Source organism: Peromyscus leucopus, chromosome 3 (assembly GCF_004664715.2).
Source record: "Peromyscus leucopus breed LL Stock chromosome 3, UCI_PerLeu_2.1, whole genome shotgun sequence".
Taxonomy (NCBI): domain Eukaryota; kingdom Metazoa; phylum Chordata; class Mammalia; order Rodentia; family Cricetidae; genus Peromyscus; species Peromyscus leucopus.
Window position 1 is genome coordinate 130267159 of NC_051065.1, and position 16983 is coordinate 130284141.

The window sequence follows — 16983 nt, forward strand, 5'->3', positions numbered from 1 at the left end:
TATGCGTGGCTCCATCCCATGGGCTGAGGATCCTGATGGAATAAGATGAGAAAGGGAGAAAGCTAGAAAACTACCTGCTCACATTCCCTCTCTTTTATCTACCCCTCCATCATGACATGAGCCACTCAGTCATGACTTTCTTACCATGATGGACGAAGCCTCTGATACCATGAGCCAAAATAAAGACTTCCTCCCTTAAGCTGTTTCTGCCTGGTGTTTTAAAGTAACTAATACCACTAGTGTTTGTAGATCAAAGTCCTTTAAATTAAATAATACTTTCATCTAAATAAATATCTAACAGTATTATGTTTGCATGGAACATCTCCTTTGTGTAACAAGATGAGGAAGTGGAGCTGAGAGACAGCCCAGTGGTCAAGAGTACTTACTGCTCTTGAAGAGGACCTGAGATCAATTCCCAGCACCCATGTGGCAGCTCATAACCGCCTGTAAGTCCAGCTCCAGGAGATCCTATGCCCTTTCTAGCCTCTGTAGTCACCTGCATTCACAGGTACACACCCACACAATAATATGCCTGTCCAGATAATTGACAAGGAAAATAAATCTTAAAACAGAAAGATGAGGGAGGATGGGTTAGTTATCTTAATTGATATGTAATTTCATCGTGTATTCAATGTATTGACCAGATGAGATTATTGCCTGCTAGGAAAAAAGGAGTAAAGAAGAAAAGACAAGGCAAAATTTCCCTGCTAAAAATTACACAAAATTTGCCTCAGACAAAAGACTATGAGCAGCAATGGTGATTTTTTAAAAGAGAGTATTGTAACGATTGATACTCAAGCATTTTCAAAAACCAATTCATAAGCTTTGATCTGGGATTCACACAGTCAAAGCATAGGCATGTATTGCCTTCAAATGGGAACAATGGCCTTGGTGGCAAATAAAATGTTCAGGATTTAGAGATTTGAAAGCATGCTATTATTGAGCTGATAAATCATTCCTTCATAAAAAATAAAATGATGTACAGTTGCAAAAAACTTAAAGGGCTATATCTTAATAATAGGGAATCCAGATAGCAATAAATGCAATATTAAAAAAATTCATATGCTCTGAATCATATTCATAAAACATGTTATAAAGATGTAAAACAATGAATTATAAGTGCTTTAAAGATAAAACTTTAATATACACATACAGTAATATTCACCTAGTACAATCCACTTTCTCTATTGACCATTGTACCAGTGGCAATTCAATGAACTCAACAGTGACACAGAAAATGAGGGACATTCAGTGCTATTTTTGTACTATCATTAATTATTTCAATGGCTAAACCATGCCTTTCAAGAATATGTTAACAGTTGAATTAGCTCTTTCAAAATACTACAAAGTATTATAAAATACTGAGGTAGAATTTCTAAATGGTAGCTAGTAGGTCAGGGAATTATTAAATACTCTTGACACAAACTATAACCCCAATTCACTAGAAGGACTGGCGTCTGGGAGTTCCTGGAGAAGACACGGCCTGTTCTTGCCTTGCTTTCCCGGGACCTTTCTTTAGTGTGGTTGTAAGAATACAGAGGTCAGGATTAGTTTAACTAGGATCTGTTCTTTATTCAATGCTGAGTATCAAACCCCAAACCTCCTACATATGCAGTTAGGGGAGCACTCGACCACTGATATCCATGCCCTGCCCAGATTTAGATAACATCTTAACATCTCAGTGAGGTCATGTGTATTCAAGAGTAGAAACCACGGAAAACCCATCTTAACAAACTCCCTCGCTGAGTGAATTTCTTCTTCTTTGGCTTTACGTATTTATATAAGAGATTAATATTCAGGAACTTGTTAAGTTGAAGAGCATAAGGTCACAATCTAAGCTATACACACATAGTAGACGTAGCAGATCAAGTCTCCTCTTTAAATTGCTGTGGCTTTGAGGGCAGTTCAGGGAGGAGAGACACTTGTTAATCAGTAGTACAGGTAGCAGTTGGGTATTAGCAGGCTTTGGGAATGGATCCCTCCCTTATAATCAGAAGCTTGTAGAACCAAGAATGAGAACTATGACTGGTCAGACCAATGGGAGGGGCTGGAGTTATATCCAGTTTCGGGTAGGCGGTACATGATATCCTAAATTGTCCAGAAGGTCACTCATGGATAACTACCTAAACCTGGTTCTAAGAGTCCTGAACCCTATCAGATTAGTATTTATTGGAGACTTTCTGATAAAGAACAAGAACATCAACTCTTCTATAAGAGTCAATCCAAAGGCATCTGTCACTCTGTCAATCACTGGGTCAGGACAAAGTCCTTCAGGAAAAGCTGCTTGCTCCAGAGGCATTAGAAATAGTGGGTGTGAAGCTCTCCTAAAGTGTTCTCTTTGGCCATGCCCACCCTCACCTCTTCAGAGTGCACCCTCCTCTGCTCTTTCCTAAGTTCTACCTGCCTTCTCTACCATGCTCGGTGTGTCTCTGAATTCTTTCCATGGAGAGCACAAGGACTCTGGAGTCCAGAGCAAGACCTTTGAGGGTAGGTTTGCATAGCAGACTTCACAAAGGATGATTGTGAGTTGCTTAACTTTGAGGCAAGTGTCTTTTCTGCTACAACAGAAGGGAGGTAGACTTAAACAAATTAGCTTAAGACTCGAAATGCCAAGGGCCCTATTAGGTTTAAAAAACTAATAGGGTGTGCAGTTACCCCACAAGTGCATGCGCGCCTCTTGAAGAGTGCAAGTGTAGAAGGAAATTAGCTGTACAAGCTGCTGCAGCAAGACCATACAGAGCTCGCTCGATTCATAAAAGCTGACTTACGAGCCGATCTTGTACCAAATGAAGCAGCTTTGAAAGGGGGGTTCAGATGGAAAGACAACAGGGTTACTGAGGAGCAGACATTACTTTTTATATCACCAAAGTGATTCATGCTATATAAATGGGAATACCAAAACCCAGAAGAAAAACAAAGCATCCATGTGCACCTATTTCAGGCATGGGGTGGGGATGGGGGACTCTTTAGAAGATGCCTCAATATCAAGTATAAACTCGGTGGTTCTATGTGACTTGGCACCCTCTATTCCTTCATTATTTTCTCTTTATGACTGTAACTTCGTTAGTCTAGCCTCTCCCTTTCCCTCTTTTAAAGAGTATAGTGTAATCAGCGCACCCACGATTCCATGGGCACCTAATTGAAAGCATAATCAGTGGCAGTTGCTGAAACTGTGTCGAAAAGACAGGGTTTGAGCGACGTGGGATGTGCTGAAGTGATGAAAACAGAGCTGAAATACAACTGGCCTCCAAAGGCCCCAGGAGTAAGGAAAGGGAAGTGGGTCTTTCATTTGTACAGTTCTTTACTGTTAAATGAGCATTTTTAAAAAGTAAACTAGAGACGTGTGATTTTTTTTTTCATAAATACACTTCCCAATTCCATTTTTAATGGAGCAATCACAAAATGACAGGCATCTGGGGAACTGTTTTTGTTGCTAAGGGACTCATAGCTGTAACATAGAGACTTCACAATCATAGGCCAATGTAACAAACATATGGTTGGTAAGGATTTATGAATGCAGTCCACGCCTCAACTCCTCCAGAGGTGCCTGTAACATGGTCCACACCCAGCTTCTGGCCAAGATTGGTCCAGGCAAGGGAACACCCTTGGTATGCATGTCACAGGCTGAGTGGCTTCCTTGGTGTTCCTAGGCAATTATCCATCCTAGGAAACATCTCCCACACTGAACCCTGCTGACTGTCATGGTGCTCATGGGTGATGAAAAGTTTCCATTCTGCTATGTAAGGGGGTGGCACATTTCTTAGCAATTGACTGTGTGGTTTAAATAAGCTGCCACCCATTGTGTGTATTCATCACAGGGCTGTTGAAATACACTTTATCAAAAGTTCCCCTTTTTGTGTATATGTGTGGAAATAGGGAATGAACCTATGACCTCATGTGTGTTAGGCAAATGATACACCACTGAGCCATATCTCAGCCTCAAAATTATTTTTAACAGTCACAATAACAGCTAAGGCTTCTACAAAACCTAAAACTGGGTAGATATCACTATATTCTTCATTTTGCAGATAAGAAACCAAACACAGAGAGGTGAAATTACTTTCTAAGGTCCTGTCTTTTTAGGATTTGCGCCTACATATATTTTATTCTGAAATTCCCACTACTGTTCCAAATTAGGGTAACAAAATCACTTACTAAATCAAGCGTGAGTTATCTATGTGCTGACTATAATGGAGATGAAAAGATTGGAAAAGCCAGAGGTAGGGGACATCTGCAGTGAACCAGTATTTGATGAATACCTCAATGCCGCTACCCATATGAACTCACATAGGCTGTGGCTCCAGCTAAAGACCTTGACAAGATCAAGCCGGCATGAATGGAGAAGGGCTCTCAAAGGGACATCGGCTAAGATCATCCTCTACTCGTGCACAAACAGCAGTGTGAAGTGAATTAGAGGGTTGTAACAATGAAGAGCTCAAGAAGTTAGAAGTGCAAAGTAGTGGGAGGTGAATAGAGGAGGAATTGGTGTGCGGAGTCATTAGAAGGGAGGTGGTGGTGGTGGGTTTGATCACAATGCATCTGGGTAGCCTGGAGAGCTCTCTCAGCACTTAAGAACACTGGCTACTCTTCCAGAAGACCTGAGTTTGATTCCCAGCACCCACATGGTTGTTCACAATCATTTGTAACTCCAGTTTCAGGGGACCCAACGCCCTCTTATGGCCTCTGCAGACAGCAAGCAGCCATACTGCATCTTGTTCTCAATTCTTCACAGCAGAAGCCCCTGCCCCCTAACTGTGGTGCATTCAATCTTCCCTTCCAAGTTGATCATGAAGGGAAGGACTTTCCTTTAACTGGCTAGGCTTTCTCCCCATGGTCAAAAACTTCCTATTGCCTTGCTGTCTGTGGAAAAGACAGAAGAAAAAGACTGTGCTTCCGAGGTATCTGTTCTCCATCTGCCTGTTGTACATCACAGTTACAGGTTGCTGTTAAATCCTACTGGTTTGCCAGAACTACCCTCCTACTCCGAAGGAACGACCTGATGATCTGCCTTTTTGGTTTTGTTTATTTGGTTGTTTTTGTTTTTGTTTTTGTTTTTCTGAATTTAAATATATCACTTACTGTTTTTGCTGCAGAGGTACTGCAAGCTTCTACTGGATAGCATTTTAATAAAAGAAGATTAAGACTTTGGGGGGGTTGGTAAGAAATTTTTTTATTCATTCCACATACCAACCACAGATCCCCCCATCTCTCTTTTCACTCTCCTCGGCCTTCCCTCCCAGCCCACCTCTCATCCCCTCCTCCAAAAAGGTATGTCCTTTAAGCCTCAATTCAACATTCTTTTAGCTGGTGGCTTACCTGTGAATTTACACTTGCCTTCTCCTTTCAAAAAAGACCTTTTTTAAAAATACACAAAGACTACTTTCAAAATCCTGGATAATTGGTGCTGGCGAAAGTTATTAATTACCTTTGAAAATAATAATTATTAATGTGTATTTCAAGTCATGAAATTTGCTGTTACGTATTTGACAATGGAACCACAAATCAACAGTGTGCATGGAATGTAACCACTGACCACTAAGAACTTAACTTCTCATGAACATCTCCCAAACTTTTAAAAGAAAAACTTTCAATGCAGATCTTTGCACGTGGAGACTTCCCGTCTGTAATTCTGGGTGTTCACAGGCAACCCCAGAGGTCTCATAATGCATAATCATCTGCACTTGGGTTTGAGGCGTGGGGTCCACTTAGGATGTAGTCATTTGCCCAACTCACCACCAGGTCCTGCCAACCTCCAAACGTCAGCATCACCGTGTGTGTCATACTCCACTTAGTCCTGGAACCATTACCGCGATGACAGGAAATCTAACACTCCTAAGTGGCTTGCACATCCCTATATGTTCTGCTCTTTCCCACCCCACCCAGCTTTCCAGCCTCCCACTCTCCTCAGTCCCAATGGCCTCCTCTCTAAGATGGAAAGCTCACTTGGAAGCATATGTTGACCCTGAGCTCCTTCTCTCTGTCTACTATATTCCACTTCCTTCCTAGTGTTTGCAGGGTGGAAGGGCATGCTTGGACCTACCAGGTCAGCTCCATTAAACAGTTGATTATAAAGACATGTGACCCACTGAACTGACCGTCAGCCCCTCCAGCCCATGCTGGGGTTTCTCTGAAATGCTAAGACAGACGCATCGACCCCTGCAATGCTCAGCACCCTGCATGCACTTGTTTATAGGTTTGCCCCCTGTCACACCCCTCCCTTCCCACACAGCTCTACCATCCATCTCTTCTGCTTCTGGAGCCTCTGGGCTTTCCTTACCTCTGTTACAAAGCCCCTCCTCACCGGGTCCTTCTAGTAAATTCCTTCCTTGAGTTCATCACAGTCCCCCCAAAATCAGTTTATAGTAAGAATCTTTGAGACACTGGATGTCGGCTTTTCTCACTTCTAAAACAAAAAGGCATTGTGTACATTTCAAAGAGAATCTTTTAAAAAAATGACCTTTAAAGTTCTTAGGCGAAAACTACAATCCCCTTTGGATGGGGCATTAAACCCCATGGTTTAAGAGAAGAAAATAATAACAATAATGGTGGTGACCACATGAAGTGGCAAGCTTCTCAATTATTGGAGCATAGAGTCCTGCCAAAAGGACACTGGAGGGAGGAGAGCCCACACAGGCGGCTGGGTGGAGGGCCTTGGCAACCTCCTCTGTGGAGATCCACCCCCACCTCAGAAACCTGCTGAAGGGAACAAGAAGACTGGCATGGACGGTGCTGCACACCCAGCTCCAACCTGGGCTGTTAAGGCTACTTTTGATAATCCTCACCAGCAGCCCCCAGGCAGGAACTTCAAAAGATCACATCAAAGGCCGAGTCACAGTGGAGGGAGCCCTGAAAACCCGGGGACTGCTTTGCTCTTCCGGCTCAACAACAAACACCAGTCTCCAGGCCTTCCCTAAGGAGGAGAGAGAGATTGCTTTAAAAATTCTAGGCTGGCATCCCTGAGGGAGGAGAAGACACACACACACACACACACACACACACACACACACACACACACACACACGGAGAGAGCGAGCGAGCGAGCACAAGAGATCAAGTGATTCCTTCCAATCTTGCATGTTTGAGAATGGAAGGGCTGTACTAACAAATACACACTCACAAGAGAAAAGTTTGATCCAAGCTTTAAATTCAAACAACAGAAGCCAAGAGTGAGCATGTGCCGTCTCGCTGACATGAGAGACAGGCAATTAATGAAACTCCGGGCCACAGTATCAGCTGCCCGCTGACTTCTGCAATTGAATTAAAACTATCATAAGAATAATACAAGGGCTCGCCCTTGTCCTCTTGTCTATGTGTTTATTTAATTTTCTGTCCAACTGACTCTCAAATAAATTGGAAACAGCTGCCATTTTTTTTGATTCAGTAGCTCCATTACCCCCTTGTGACATCATTCTGGGCACGAACACTAACAATAGGTCATTATGTAGCAATTACTTTATTGATTTATGGAAGTTTTTAAGCTCCGTCAGGAATATGCACATTCAAGGGGAAAAAAGAACCACTTCTATACTCCAGCTAAGGAGAAAACCAAAACTACAGAGGCTGCCATAGTGCTGCTCAGACGGGACCTTCCTTACAAAGGAAAATATGGGAATAATTTGTTTGGGTTTTCTTTGCATAAAACAGAAATTGGGAAAGTCTATAAAGCCTAAAAGTTATAGTCCCCATAATTTCATGAAGGAACTAAGTAAACAGATGACCAAAGCGCAGCTGTTATGGAATAGCGGGATTTCATGGCTAACAGAAATTGCTTGAAACAAATTAACAGTGTTCAAGCCCCCATGATGAAGGGAGGTTCTGAGCTTGCAGATACCATTTCCAAAGTATGAAGGCATGAAAAACGAGCTTTCTTTTCCCCGTCCGAATGGCCACTGCCAGACTGCACTCAGTTTCCACTCGGGCTCTGCATCCTTCAGCTGTCACACTTTTGTCTGCCTGTCAGTGTTTACCTGTGTGTACGTACCATCATCATATCACAAGCATCTCCCTTCTTGTCAATAGCTGCCTTCATTCCCACTCTCTGGTCTTCAGGACTTGAATCTAGAGATTAAAAAAGAAAAATTAAATGAATATGTATACTTTAGCGCCAACCAAACATAAGGATTTTAACCCAAGAAGGAAAGCAATGGTGGGTACCTACATTTGGAGGGAAATGACTAAAAATTCTATCAACCTTTGCTTTAAAATAGAGCAACTTACTGCTCTTGCCTGAAACCTGTATCTGAGATTTGCCAGCTCCTATTTAGGATCAAGACTTTAATATTCCAGTTTCTCTGCCAATCAGCAGAGCATCCTTAACCCCAGGAGGACAGCTATAGATCAGCAGAGCATCCTCAGCCCCAGAAGGACAGCTGCTTAGGACCATTCTCAACAGCAGCCTAAAGGTGACACTTGGCACTACACTTGCTGTGACAAGCTTGAGCTTCACCTATGGACTTTTTTAGCACTGATCAGGAAATCCTGGGAGCTCTTAGGAAACATGGTAGAAAAATGATCCTGCTCAGGAAATCTGTCTCTTTTGTGAATATCTAAAACATATGTCAACCTTCTACAATAATTCACAACTATGAAGACAAATAATTGTTTTATCATGGGTATCTTGTTGTTGTTGTTATTGTGTGTGTGTGCATTGTGTATACATGGGCACGCACATATTTCTATGTGTGAGTGCATATAATTATTATGTAGATAAGCATGTGGAGGTCAGAGGACAACCTCCACTGTCCTACTCTTGCAGAGGACCCAAATTGGTTCCCAGCGCCTACAAGGTGACCCACAACAGCTGGAGATCCAATGTCCTCTTCTGGCTTCCACAAGGACTGTACCCAAATGTGTGTGTGTGTGTGTGTGTGTGTGCGCGCACACACACACACACACACACACACACACACACACTTAAAAATAAAGCACAACAAAATAAATTGATCTCAAAAGTAGTATTCCCAAGCTACAAGGATCAGGAGAGTACAGGATAAAGGAAATATTTTCTTTGAGATGACCCAATTCTTTACCATCTTTTTGAAAGAGATAAAGTCTAAAGAGGTGTCTTGCAGAAGGTGGTAGCAGTGCCATGATGAACACAAAAGGAAGAAGACATTCTGTGGCACCGGAAGAGCCATGACAAAGAAGTGGTGTTTTCAGAGCAAGGGAGAAGTTGTGTTTTGTGAGGCTGAGCGGGTGGCTGCGTTAGAGACAAGGCGGGCTGTGCACAAGGTGCAATGGTGACAGTCAGAACGGCGTTCGAGGTAAGGGCCTACAGTGGGTCGTTTGCTGGAGGAAGTACGCTGTTAAAGGCAATGCTGACAGAGGCTGGTCTGTTAGGAGTGTGGTAAGATGAACGAGAGACTGACAACCATCCAGATAGGGAACTCAGGAGAGGCACGAAGAGATAACACTTTGGAACAGGACCCTGATCATGGAAAGAGGCTCAAATCCAACAAACCCAGCAAGAAAGAATTCGTAGTTTATGAGAACTGATTCAATACAGGCAGCCAAATAAGAAAAAGGAAGCAATAAAAATAAACCACCAGATGAATGTCCCAGAGAATTAATTGGACAGTTGAGTCATTGAGAAAGGAACCCAGAAGGAGAGCGGAAGCTTTCTTCATTGAATTCAAGGCGTGAGTGTCCCACTGGATATGGAGCCAAATGAAAACATCTAGTTAATAATGAGATATAGAAGGTCCATGGAGCTCAGAGTTTGAGAATCATGCTTTTGTTCAGCAAATATTTATTAAATATTCACCAAATATAACTTCTGAACCCATGCAATGTGATTAATGCCCCAAATAAAAGGATTAAAGAAACATAATCTCTGCTCTACAAATACTATTTTAGTAGACAAGAAGAAAATTATCTAGTTGGTTCTGGTATCTTGCAATCAGAATAATTAAATACTTTTGTGGTTTAATTGTGAAACGGCCCACTTGGGTTCATGTGCTGAACACTGGGTTCATAGATGGGGCACTGTTTGGGAACATTGTGAAGTTTTCAGGGAGCGGCACCTCAGAGGGTACAGCAGCTCACTGTGGGTGGACACGAGGTGTAGTAACACAGCCTCCCTTTGCTGCCACTCTCTGATGGTTGCTGGAATGTGGCCAGGCAGCCTCTGGCTCCTCCTAACATAACCACCAGCCAGAATGGCCTGTATCTCCTTGAAATATAAGCCAGAATGAAGGCTTCCTCCTATAAACTGTTTATTGCTAGATATTAGACCACAGAGAAGCATATACAACTAAATACAGAAAACAGATAAGAAGTAGGATCCTTCCTATGAGAAATTTGACCATGTGATTCCTCTGTCTTCACATACAGAAAAGAAAATTAAAATTCTTTTAAAATGCATTTATTTTATCATATATGTGTGTGTATAGATATAAGATAGCTACACACACACACACACACACACACACATATATGTATATCAGTGTTACCTGTATGTGTATATATACACCATGTATAAGCCTGGTGTCCACAACGGCCAGAAGAGGGTAGCAGATTTCCTGAAACTGGGTTATAGATGGATGTGAGTCACTTTGTGGGTGTTGGGAACCAAACCCAGCTCCTCTGCAAGAGCAGCCAGTGTTCTTATCCACTGTGCCATCTCTCCAGCTCCAAAAATAAAATAACATTTAGATGGCATTCAGTGTTTCAACAAGATACATAAAATATAACAGAATAAATGCAATGAAATAATCCTGTAAGATAAAGACAGAAGTTGGAGGGCTATACCAGTTCACGAGCCGCAGCATTCGGGTAAGTTTTAAAGCATTTCTTCTCAAGTTGACCTGGACAACTGGCACAATCATAATCAAAATCCCAATGAGATTTTGTGTAAATTGCTAAGTGGTTCCCACATTTATAAGAAAATGGAAAGGATATAGGCTGGCATGGCCATTTTGAAGAACACAGCTTTCCCTAGTGGATTTCTGCATTTGGTGGAGTAAACAAGACAAAAACAATACCACAAAATATAAAATCATAAAAGATCTACACATAGAAAACTGAGGTATGGTAAGGTGCAGTGGGCAAAAGACATTCCTTATAGTACATCATCTACATCAGTTGGATATTGTCTTAGTCGGTGTTCTGTTGTTGTGAAGAGACACCGTGATCAAGGCAACTCACATAAAGAAAACATTGACTTGGAGGCTGACTTACAGTTTTAAGGGTTAGTCCTTTATCAGCACGGCAGAAATCAGACAGCACTGAAGGGTCAGCTGAGAGCTTCATGCACTGACCAACAAAGAACAGGCAGAGAGAGAGAGACACTGGGCCTGGCGTGAGCTTTCGAAACCTCAAAGCTTATTCCTGGTGACACACCTTCTCCAACAAGGCCACACCTCCTAATCCTTCCCAAGCAGTTCATCTACTGGGGACCAAGAATTCAAATATATGAGACTATGGGGCCTTCTCAACCAAATCAGCACAGATATCTATAGATGAAAGAATTTCCACATGTCACAGAAAACTTAAAGATACACCATAGGTCAAAATTTCAAAGGAAAGACAAGAATTCTGAAAGAGAATGTAGATAGCAACCTACATGAAGTTCTTAAATGAAGCCTTGGAACCGAAGCCATTATATGAAAGATTCAGGCTTTATGCTATTAAAATGTGTCCTAGATTTGAGGGACATCTCAGTGGCTAAGAGTGCTTACAGGTCTTGCAGAGGACCAAATTTGGTCCCCAGCACCAATGTCAAGTGACTCACAACCACCTGTAACACCAGCTCCAGGGGATCTGGTGCCCTTTTCTAGGTGTCAGGAACACTTGTGGTCACATGTACATAACTACAGAGATACAAATATACACAGAATTAAAATGAAAATAAATCTAAAAACAAATAAATAAACCCAATGCACTCTACAAAGAACTCACAACACCAAACATAAAACTTTTATATTTAATTTTGCACTTGTATGTGTGGGTATGGGCACACGAATGCAGGTGCCCTTGGAGACCATAAGCATCAGATCACTCTGGAGCTAGAACCGTGAGCCTCCTGGGGTGGGTGCTAGAAATCAAATCTGGGTCCTCGGCAAGCTCATCACATGATCTCAGAGGTTGATCCACCTCTTCATCCTCACAACATGAAGAGTTTTACAGACAAATAATGGACAGACATGTTTAAAATGGAACAGTCTTAAAAAGGATACACCAGAACGGATCACCAGACAGCCTCAAGCCCTATGCAGCTGGTTCAATGTTGCTCTTACTTAGGAAATCCACACTGAAGCCAATCTAAGCCTCAGTCTGTGCTCTCAAGTGCCTGAAATAAGGGCTGATGATATCAAATAATTGCAAGGAAAGCTCTCATACTTGCCAGCAGGACACTAAATTGCTGCACCCACTTTCAGGTCTTGGCACCGTCTACGGCACTGAACACTTCATACTCAATGACTCAGAAATCCCACTCCTGAGGATGTGCCTCACTAAGGTCAGTGCTCACATCTTCAGAAGGCCAGAATGCCCCTAAGAGCAAGAAATTGGGAACAGCCTGCAGATTCAGCAGTAGTGGGTGTGATGTGTGGATCATGGTATGTCTTTACAAAGAGGTAATATATAGTAAGGGATGATGTGACAAACTGTTGGAACATACAGGAAATAAGTCCAGAATTTCAACTTTGAGAGAAAAGAAATGCGAGACAATAAGGTCATTCTATTGATTCCTTTATAGGAAGTTTCAAATGCCTGAGTAATCCTTTCAGTAAGCTGTGCTAGAACGACTGCATACTTAGATACAAAAAGACTAATTGGATCCAAACTTACTGACATATTAAAAATTAATCCAAGGTAGATTATAGCATATATCATAGAACTAAATGTAAATCTTCAAACTGTACAACGTTTAGAAGAAAATACAGAAGAGAGTATTTCTGACCAAAGATTGGACAAAGATGCCTTTGGTATGTCGTTTAAAAAAAGTAAGAGGAAAATAGTGAATTATATTTCATCAAAATTATAAGCTGTGATACTCTAAAGATATTATATATTTAAAAAACAGTTGGGGAACCACAAATTTGAAGACAATATTTGCAAAGAGTATGCATGATAAAGTACTTCTACCCAAATACACAAGGAACTTTCAACTCAATAGTAAGCAAAAAAAAAAAAAAAAACATGAAACTAAATTAAGGGTTTGACTGAACACTTCATGTAATAAGACATGTGGAGAAAGAATAAGGACTTGGACAGAGGCTGCTAATACTAGTCACTGGAAAAGCAAGTAAAAGCAGAAACACCTTCCACACCTGTGAAAATGGCTAAAATTAAAAATACCAACTATACCAAGGGATGGCAAAAAAACGCTGGATAAAGGTAGGAATGATATTACAACTATTTTTTAAAGTTTGGCAATTTAGGAAGGAAGGATATGTTTTGATATCCATGGCACCTGTTACCATTGAAGACCAGTTGGACGCCTTGGCCCTAGGCCACCACATGGAGCCACGTAAGTGTCCAAGGGCCATCCTGCAGCTAGAGCAATGCTGATCTGAGTGGCCTGCATTGCCACCCAGATGATGATATCAGGGCCAAAGCTGCTGCTGCTGCTGTCCATGTCTGCGTCCATGGTCCTGTAGCAGCGAAGGTCTGTGCTGATGATGTCCATTGTCCGTGTTACCATAGGGGCCATGAGAACCATGTGTTGAATCCTGTGTTTAAGTGCAAGGGCCGTGCTGAGCTGGCCCTATCCATCACTGGACCAGGGTAGGTCCCACTCCCCAGTGGACAGTTGACCCCTCGCTGGCCCTGGGATAGCTACCACAATGACCCCAGCACAAGAGAGCTGGCCCAACCCTTCATAGGGGAACTGGCCCCTGCACCTAGGAAAGTTGGCTCCCACTGCTCACCAGAGGCATGGGAGAGCTGGCTGTGCCCCTCACCTGATGGGAGTGGTCCTAGCAGCTCAAAGTGACCAACTCAGCTACCACCCAGGCACATATTCAGGGCTTTGAGTTCGCACTCCCCAGCATCTACCCCAGAGCAGTAACTCTGTTAAAGACCTAGAGTTCTGAGTGTGAACCAGGATCCCAGCCCCGTAGACAGTTCTAAGGGCTTTCCATGTAGAAACAATAGGTGCAGACATATAAGAACAACGCAGAAGAAATGAGAGGACAACGTCCCTACAGGAACAGGTGGCTTGGATTCCAGCCATTTCAATGAGGGAGACATGGCCACATGGAGCAGCTGACCTGACACTCACATGCCATTGGGGGGAAATGTACTGCAGGACCTGACTTACTGTCCTCTTTCTTGCTCATTATTGTCCTTTACTTATTTCGTCTTTCTCCTAGTATATCTATTCTGATGAATTAACCTCTATCCTCTGTCTTGACTTTGTTCCTAGACAGAAACTCTCTTTCTGAAACAAAGCATTTATGAGGACAATGATTCCTCCTTTTCCCACTCCTTCTGACTCCTCCTCCTCTTTCTCTTCTTCAATGCAGGTTCTCATGTAGTCCATACTGGTCTTGAACTCATCATGTACCCTACAATGCAAGTTGGCCTTAAACCCCTAATCTGCCTCTTAAATTCTGAGTTTACACCTGACTAATTATTACCTTATGTCATCTGTGCATATGCTTCCTGCCTAGAGGTGGACTGGCCTCTTTGATGGGCCTACTACATGAGTCCTAAGAGACATGCCCTAGATGGGACAGAGAGCTCTTACCTCCAGCTTTCTGGTATTGTATAGGACAGTAGGGACAAGAGGGGAAGCAAGAGGGATCAGGATAGAACTGAGTACAGACTAAAGAAGATCTGAGAATGAAGGCATAAGAAAGTATGCTTAGCCAGGAGCCGTCAGCTTTACTTACAGTATTGGAGTAATGCAGAAGAAACCAGCAACACAGGATGAGGGTTACAGACTATTGTGGTCAAAGGGGACAAGAAGTGGAAACATTCAACACAGTCACAGAAGAGACTCACTGATTTTGGAAATAGAGAGTACAGGATTTTCCACATGTAAATTCTACAAATAAGATAAGGAGAATGTTTAAAGACTCTCTGTACTGTAAGTACTGATCAAAGAATAAATGTTTTGGTTTTGTTTCATCCCACTCAATGTGACTTCCAGCACGAAATGAAGAGAAGCAGCCTCATGTCTTTGGGCAGGTTTTCATTGTGCAGGTCTGTGCTGAGGGGTGTCCACACAGGCACAGAGCCAAGGAACTTAACAACAACAACAGGGAGGTGACAGGGTCTAGACACAGACACACCACAGGGCACACAAGGTGCTAAGGAGAAAGCCAATGCTCAGAAAATCAAAAGCATGAAGCAAAGAGCAGAAATACTGTGGTTTACAGCAACTGACCCTAAATTAAGAGAATGCACTAAGAGTTTTGCATGCCGGAATGTTAGGTGGCCACTGAGAGAACCCCCTAAGTGAGCGGTGTCATGGCATCCAGGTGGCCTGCCCTCTGACTTCCCTCAGACCCTGCGTCCACAGATCAGATGAAGGCACAGGTGCAGTGGCAGCAATGGCCGCCAAGGGGAGAAGGAAAATTCCTGGGAAACTGTTACACTATTCCATACATTTCCTTCTTGGGAGAAGGAAGACTCCTGGGAAACTGTTACACTATTCCATACATTTCCTTCTTGGACACGTTCCAGTCCAAACCATCAGCCTGCCAGTGATGAGCAAAGTGATGGAGTGTTACTTAAGGCTGTAAAGCTAGGAAGGTTAAAGTGTCATCACCATGTTAATTGAAGAGACTGTAGTGGCCTGCTCCAGAGGTAGAGATCCATATGTAAACATCACCTGGCTGTAACTCAAGTCAGCCCAATATTCCAGCTGAAGAACTGTGATTAAGTATCAATACACACATTTGCACATATTATAATATTCATATATATGCATATATATGCTTATCAAGTATGCTGGTAAGTCTAGTACTTCCCTTACTATAAGATGAAGACCAAAACAAACAAACAAACAAACAAAAATGAAGCTGGGGATAGATAAAAAGGGAGGGAAAAGAAAAATGTTATACTTGAGATAGCAAAGCCCACAAGATGTTCTCTAGTACCATAATAAAAGTGAACCTACTCCTAAGGTAGTCCTTCCCCTTGACCCTGACCTGACCATGTGTGCTGTGGGATGGTCTGTATGTCAAAATACTCTGATTGGTCAATAAATAAAACACTGATTGGCCAGTGGCTAGGCAGGAAGTATAGGCGGAACTAACAGAGAGGAGAAAAGAAAGAACAGGAAGGCGGAGGGAGTCACTGCCAACTGCTGCCAGGACAAGCAGCATGTAAAGACACCGGTAAGCCACGAGCCATGTGGCAAGGTATAGATTTATGGAAATGGATTAATTTAAGCTATAAGAACAGTTAGCAAGAAGCCTGCCATGGCCATACAGTTTGTAAGTAATGTAAGCGTCTGTGTGTTTATTTTATAAGTGGGCTGTCGGATTTCTGGGGCTTGGCGGACCTGGAGAGAAAACTCCAGCTACACATGTGACTCATTTTTGACCAATGGAATATGACAGCAACAAATATCCAACAGGGCTAGGTCATGGGAAGTCCTGTAGCTTTGGTATGCTTCTCTTAAAGTCCACTCCTCTGACAGGAGCACTTTACTGAGAATCCAGTCTACCCATGAAAGCCCCTGGTCAAGAGCTGTCAGCTGATCTCCCAACACCAAACACCCAGTGTGGACTGCCAGCCCATGCATGAGCCAGTGTAGAAGATCCAGCTAGTCTCTCTTCCATACAACATCAACAGCCAACGTCAAGTACCACAGAAGAACCATCCAACTGAGCAGTCAACCCAGAGACTTGTGAGCAATAACAACATGATTGCTGTCGAAGCAAATGAGATTCTCCAATTGGTTTTGTAAGAATAAACAAAATATTTTCCTAATCTCTCACAGTGACAGTGTACCAGTTAGACATTACTGTGTAACAAATCACCCCCAAATGTAGTCATTTAAGACAATATTTCATCAAATTCTTTTTT